This window comes from Onychomys torridus, chromosome 8, assembly GCF_903995425.1.
Source record: "Onychomys torridus chromosome 8, mOncTor1.1, whole genome shotgun sequence".
Taxonomy (NCBI): Eukaryota; Metazoa; Chordata; class Mammalia; order Rodentia; family Cricetidae; genus Onychomys; species Onychomys torridus.
The window spans coordinates 89,316,879-89,324,038 of NC_050450.1; the positions used below are offsets into that span (position 1 = coordinate 89,316,879).

Here is a 7,160-nt window from a genome sequence, read left to right on the forward strand (position 1 = left end):
GAGGATCCCTGCAAGTTCCAGACCAGTCTGGGCTAGATATAGGATATCCTGTTTCAGAAAGAAAGAACGGGGAGGGGGAGGGGATGGACGGGGGAGGGCAGACATATGCTCAGGCAAGCGCACCTCTCTCTTAGTATCCTCACCTGTGAAATGGGAATGGTGATGGGACCTATCTTACAGGGTTCTTATAAAGATGAAAAAAATGTATTTTTGTTTGATTGACTGATTGTTTCAGTGGGGAGAGAGAGAGAGAGAGAGAGAGAGAGAGAGAGAGAGAGAGAGAACTCAGGATCTTGTACATACCCATCACACACTAACACTAAGCAAATATCACACCCTCACATGAGTCAAGATTTGTTTTGCCTTGAGACAGGCCTCACGACTCGAACCGAGCTGGCATCAAGCTCCTGGGTTTAGGTAATTCTTCTGCCTCAGTCTTTTGAACTCTGGGATTATAGGTGTTAGGCCCTATCCCTGGATCATAAACGTTTACCCATTCCCGAATAAGGAAAGAGATCAGCGACACGGAGTCAGAAGAAACAGGTCAGGTCCAGGAAGGCCTGGTGGTGCTCATCTGAAGTCCTCTGTGGGGAGGACGTCAACTCGGAGGGCTGCCTAGGCTCCAGAGTGAGACCTTGTCTGAAGTATTGAGAGGAGAGGGGAGAGAAGGGTATGGGAGGGGAGGGAGGGAAAGGTGGAGAAGGGGGGAGAGGAGGGAGGAGGGGAGAGACAGCAGCTCCATGCTAATCTTCCTCTTTACCTTCACCTTTGCCAAATCTGCCACATTTGAAGAGTCATGGATGACCCACAGACTCTTCTAGACTCTGAACAACTTTGAGGCAGTTTGTAGCTCTGGAACGTACAGGAGGGACTCCAGGTGGCCATCCTGCTGGAAGGGGAGCCAGCTGTCTGTTTACAGAGTTTGGTCTCTTCAGCACTAATGGTCAGGATGCTGGAAATCAGGGACCCAAACCCTCCCGGTGGGTCGTGATGCACCCACAGCTCTGCCCTGCCCTCCTCTCTGACATAATATTTTCTACTTCCACATTATTTTCATTTTATTTTTCCTTTTATTTAAAAAAATTTTCCAAAATTCCCCGAGGGGTACACTGTTCCTGGAGGTACTACAAAACCAGGTGTATGCAGTATACACATAGAGTGGACGGAGCAAGCTCTGTGCCAACTCCTACTTCCAAAAATCCATTTAATATATTGTCCTCAGAGCTGGGCTGTGGTGGTGCACGCCTTTAATCCCAACACTCCAGAGGCAGAGGCAGGTGGATCTCTATGAGTTTGAGGCCAGCCTGGTCAGCCAGAGCTGTTACACAGAGAAACCCTGTCTCAAAAAACAAAAACAAAACAATAAAAATGTATTCAGGCTGGGCGATGGTGGCACAAGCCTGTAATCCCAGCACTCGTCCGAGGCAGAGGCAGGTGGATCTCTCTGAGTTCGAGACCAGCCTGGTCTACAGAGCTAGTCCAGGACAGGCTCCAAAGCTGCAGAGAAATCCTGTATTGAAAAACAAAACAAAACAAAAACATGTATTCAGATAAAGGGCGTATCTGATATTAAACTGATAAGAACAGATACTATTCTTGGTCTTAGCCAAAAGGCTGAGAATCAATTATTTTCCTTAAAAAAAAAAATTAGATTAATTTTATTTTATGAGTATTTTGTGTGGCGATATGTATGGGCACCAAGTGTGTGACCTAGTATCCATGGAGGTAAGAAGAGGATATTGGATCCCCTGGAACAGAAGTTATAGATGTTTGTGATCTACCCTGTGGGTGCTGGGTAAGCCCAGCAAGAGCAACAAGTGCTTTTTTTTTTTCCTCTGACAAGGTTTCTCTGTGTAATAGTCCTGGTTGTCCTGGAACTCACTCTCTAGATCAGGCTGGCCTCAGACTCACAGAGATCCACCTGGCTCTTTCTTTTTCTATAGGTCTTTCTTCTCCCCAGCTATAGTTACCTTAAGAACAGGGTCTACAGCTGTGTCCCAAGTGAGCTCAGGAGCTTAGGACACATTGAACACATGCTCAGCTCTCAAAAAAACATCTTGAGTAAATAAGTGAATGAATTTTGGACTCAGTCATTATAGACACAATTCAACAGCAATGCAAAAATGTAATCTGCCTTTCTGTGAAAGGACAAGAAGTCTTTCTGTCCACAGAAGTGTTACTTCTTTCTGAAACTCCTTGGCTTTACTTATTTATTTATATTTATATTTATTTGGTCTTTGGAGATGGGGTTCCTCTGTGTAGCCCTGGCTGTCCTAGAACTTGCTCTGTAGACCAGGCTGACCTGGAACTCACAGAGATCACTCACCTCTGCCTCTCAAGTGCTGGAATTAAAGGTGTGCACCACCACCACCATCACCACCACCGGCTGGCTTTATTTATTTTAATTAGCAAAAAAGTTCCATGTATTTACCACATACTTGATATTCTGAAGTGTGTGAACACTGTAGAATGAATGGTTCAGTGAGCCAACATTTACAATCTATTCTCTTTACAAATCTTAAGAATCCAGGGTTGAGAGTGTGGCTCGGTGCCTAGCAAGTGTGAAGATCTGGGACTGATCCCCAATCCACCTCCCCACCCCACCCTCAGAAAAATGAGGAAAAAAAATGGTAATTACTTTAAGTATAGTCACCATGATGGACTATGGAACTTTTTTTTTTTTCCAGACAGGGTTTTTCTCTGTGTAACTGCAATGACTACCCTAGAACTCATTCTGTAGACCAGGCTGGCCCCAAACTCACAATGCTCCCAAGTGTTGAGATTAAAGGCGCATGCCACCACTGACTGGTGACTATAGAGCCCCCCCCCCTTTTTAAAGTTTTTTTCAGATTCATTTATTTTTATGTGCATTGGTGTTTGACCTGCATGTATGTCTGTGTGAGGATGTTGAATCCCCTGGAACTAGAGTTACAGAAAGTTCTCAGCTGCCATGTGGGTGCTGGGAATTGAACCCAGGTCTTCTGGAAGAGCAGTGAGTGTTTTTAACCAAACCACTGAGCTATCTCTCCAGCTTCAAAATTTGAAGTGGAAGAGCCACTTTTTTTTTTTTTTTTGTATGTGGAGCTGAGGATCGAACCCAGGGCCTTGCACTTGCTAGACAAGCGCTCTACCACTGAGCTAAATCCCCAACCCCAGGAAGACCCACTTTTAATCCAGATCTTTTTGTTTGTTTTGTTGTTGTTGTTTTGTTTTGTTTTTTCAAGACAGGGTTTCTTTGTGTAGGCTGTTCTGAAACTAGCTCTGTAGTTGGCCTTGAACTCACAGAAATCCACCTGCCTCTGCCTCTCAAGTGCTGGGACTAAAGGTGTGAGCCACCACCGCCCAGCAACTGTAGAGCTCTTAAATTATTCTGCCTCTCTAAACAAACAAACAAACAAACAAACAAACAAATATTGCTGAACATGGTGGCTCACATCTTTAATCCCAGTACTTGGGAGGCAGACACTGTGAATTTGAGGCTAGCTTGGTCTAAATAAATTCCGGGATAGCTAGACTACATAGAGAGACCCTGTCTAAAAAAAAAAAAAGGGGGGGGGGGGGGGGGGTGGGTATATCCATTCATGTGTGTGTTCTAGTGCCTGTTTATGTACATTGGTTAATGCCAGGCATCTTCCTCTATTGCTCACCACCAACTTATTTTTTTAATTTAACTCATTTATATTTTTATGTATGAGTGCTCTGCGTGTATCCCTCCATTCCAGAAGATGGTATCAGATGCTATTACAAATGGTTGGAAGCCACCATGTGGTTGCTGGAGATTGAACTCAGAACCTCTGGAAGAGCAGCCAGTGTTCTTAACCTCTGAGTCGTCTCTGCAGCCCCTATCAATTTCTTTTTTGAGACAGGGTGTCTCACTGAATCTGGAGCATGCTGATTTAGGTAAGCCAGAGAACTCTAGGGATCCTCCTGTCTCTGCCTCCTGATTTTAATGTAGGTGTGTGGCAAATACTGTACTGACTGAGCCCTCTTCTCAGACCACCCTGCCTTTTCTCATTTACATAGCCCAGGGCAATCCTGCTTTATCCTGGTGAATGTAGAAGTTACAGGCATGTGCCAGCTTTGGATATTTCTATCCTTTGACTATGCTTTGGCCAACATCCACCCAGTACCCTCCCTCCATCTACCCCACTTAGATTTGAGGCTGATGGGGTCTCCATGTGTTTCTTTTTCAGTTTGAGACCCAGGATCCCACCCATACTTTGGATGCCCTACCACTGAGGTACACCCCCAGCCTGAGGCTGACATTGGAACAAAAACAGGGACTTTTACCAATGGGCCTCAGAGGCATACAGGACCTGAGGAGAGGCTTCAGGAGACAAGAGGAGGGTCTCCCCAAGGGAGCCTCTTTGGCTCAGAGCACAGCCTCAGGACAGTCAGGGAAGGTGCAACATTTTCCTGGAGGAAGAAAGGAAACTCCTCCATCACTCTTACTGCTGAGGTTGCCCTCTGCTGAGGACACTTTAGTCATAGTTGACTCAGAGTCAGGAAAACAGGCACTTTCTCCAAGGGCTTTTCATCAGAGTATATTGAACCATCTGTTTTCCCATAAGTGCCAGACAGGGCCCCAGAGTTTACTTAAGTTCTCATTCAGGGAAAAAAAAAAATAACAAAAACAAAGAACAAGAAACCCATGGCTGACTTATGGGGTTCCACCCAGGACCAAGGGTGAAGTAGGGCTAAGGGACATTTTTGACACGACTGTCTGCTTCCTGTTCTGGGGACTGACTGTCTTTCATTTCTCCTGTTCTGGGGACTGACTGTCTTTCATTTTTCACACTGACCTATGCTCCAAGAAGACAAATCCTGCTGTAAGGGTGGACCAAAGCACCACAGCTATACTCCACTCCAGAAAGTATGATCTCTATGTGTAGACATATATAATACCTTTCCATTTTTAAATGCTTTTTTAAAATTTTATGTGCATTAATGTTTTACCTGCATGTATATCTGTATGAGGGTGTCAGATCCCCTGAAACTGGAGTTACAGTGTGGGTACTGAGAATTGAACCCTTTGGATGAGCAGCCAGTGCTCTTAACCACTGAGCCATCTCTTCAGCGCCCCTTTTAAATTGTCAAAATGTTATTTGTGTGGGTGTTTTGTCTGAATGTGTGTCTTGTATAACATGCTGTCTGGTGACCAAAAAGGCCAGACAGAAAAGGGAGTTAGAACCCCTCGGACTATGATTACAGGTAAACTACATGAGCTGCCATGTGGGTGCTGGGAATTGAACTTGGGTCCTCTAGAAGAGCAGCCAGTGCTCTTAACTGCTAAGTCATCTCTCCAGCCCATAATAACTTCTAAGTTTATTTATTTATTTTCTGGAGCTGAGGACGGAACCCAGGACCTTACACTTGCTAGGCAAGTGCTCTACCACTGAGCTAAATCCCCAACCCCTTAAGTTTTTTTTATGTGTATGGTACATGTGTGCAGCTGTCTGAGGAGGTGAGAAAGGGTATCAAATCCCCTGAAGCTGAAGTTACAGGTGGTTGTGAGCCGCCCAATATAGATGCTAAGAACCAGACTACAGACCTCCAGAAAAGCAGCAAGCACTCTGAATGGCTGAGTCGTCGCCTCGGGCCCTCTAAAATTCTCCTCCAACAAATAAACCTATTCTGTCTTTTGTTTGTTTGTTTGTTTTGATTTACTTATTTACTATGTGTACAGTGTCCTGTCTGCATGTATGTCTACATGCCAGAAGAGGGCATCAGATTACAGATGGTTGTGAGCCACCATGTGGTTGCTGGGAATTGAACTCAGGACCTCTGGAAGAGCAGTCAGTGCTCTTAGCCACTGAGCCATCTCTCCAGCCCTAAACCTATTTTGTCATGCTTTCTGGTGAACCTTATCAGACAGTCCATCTCTTCTCTGAGCACACATTGTTCTTGACCTCAGACATTGGAGTAAGAACTGACAGGCTTGAGTGATGTCGCCAGTCCAAACTGCTTATTCATCCTGCTTTACACAACTAATTACTGTTTTCATGTAACTTGCCCCAGTGTTTATGCCTCCTCCTAACTGAGTTATTTAAAAAAGCTCCTTCTCTCTCAGGACACTGTGCTCATGTTCCCAAGTTCAGGTCAAGAAACTGGAGGCCAGGCAGTGCCTCAGCAGTGAGCCAGAAGTTCCAAGTCGCCCAGCAAGGAGGGTTTAGGACTTATTCGGCAGCTAGCCCAAGCTTGAATAAAGCGTCTGGCCACTCATGCTCCACTGTATTAGACCCTTTATGGCCTCAGTGCTGTCCCCTGAAAATGCACATCGTAGCTGTGCAGTGATGGTATGGAGGCTGTAGCTTTTATGATATGATTGTGTGACAGGGGCAGAGCACTCACGTTCACGTGACCCTTGTAAGAGGTCCATGAGGCTGTGGGGATGGCTCGGTAGGTGGAAAGTACTTGTTGTGTAAGCCTGATAACCTGATTTAAGATCTCTGAAACCCACATAAAAAGCTGGATGTGAGGTTGGCAAGATGGCCCAGTAGGTAAAGGTCCTGGGCTCTAAGACTGTCAACCTGAATTCAATCCCCAGAACAAACACAGTAGAAAGAATTGATTCACACAAGCTGTTCTCTGCCCTCCACACATTTGGCATGCACACCCAAAGTAAACACATTTTAAAAATTGTATAGAGGCAGGACACAGCGGGAAGCATCTGTAATCTCAACAATCCTAGGTGAGATGGGAGGCAGAAAGGAGAATCACCAGGAAGCTATGGGGCCAGATAGCTGGAGTAAACAATAAAATGGGGAAAAACAAGAGACTCCTCAAAGTTTTCTGATGTGTACACACACACACACACACACACACACACACACACACACACAAAGAGGTCTGCAGGGCCGGAGAAATAGTTCAGCTGACAGAGCAGCCGTGCTACAGGCTTGAGGACTTGACTTGATCCCCAGACCCTCCAGTTACACAGGTTAGACTGAGCATGGTAGGCATCTCTGTGAGTTCCAGGCCAGCCTGGTCTTCACAGTGAGTTCCAGGACAGTCAAGGCTGTACAGAAACCTTGTCTCAAAAAAAGTTAGGCAGGCATGGTGGTGTATGCTAGTAATCCCAATGCTGGGGAGGTACAGACAGAAGGATCCTTGGGACTCACTGACCAGCATAGCCTAATTGTTGAGTTCCAGGTCAGTAG

General features: G+C 45.5%; 1 pseudogene; it reads right to left on the bottom strand.

Annotated features, from left to right (window-relative positions):
• Positions 1-1,445: 1,445 nt before the first annotated feature.
• LOC118590572 lies at positions 1,446-1,626 on the bottom strand (annotated as a pseudogene).
• Between the last annotated feature and the right edge of the window lie 5,534 nt (positions 1,627-7,160).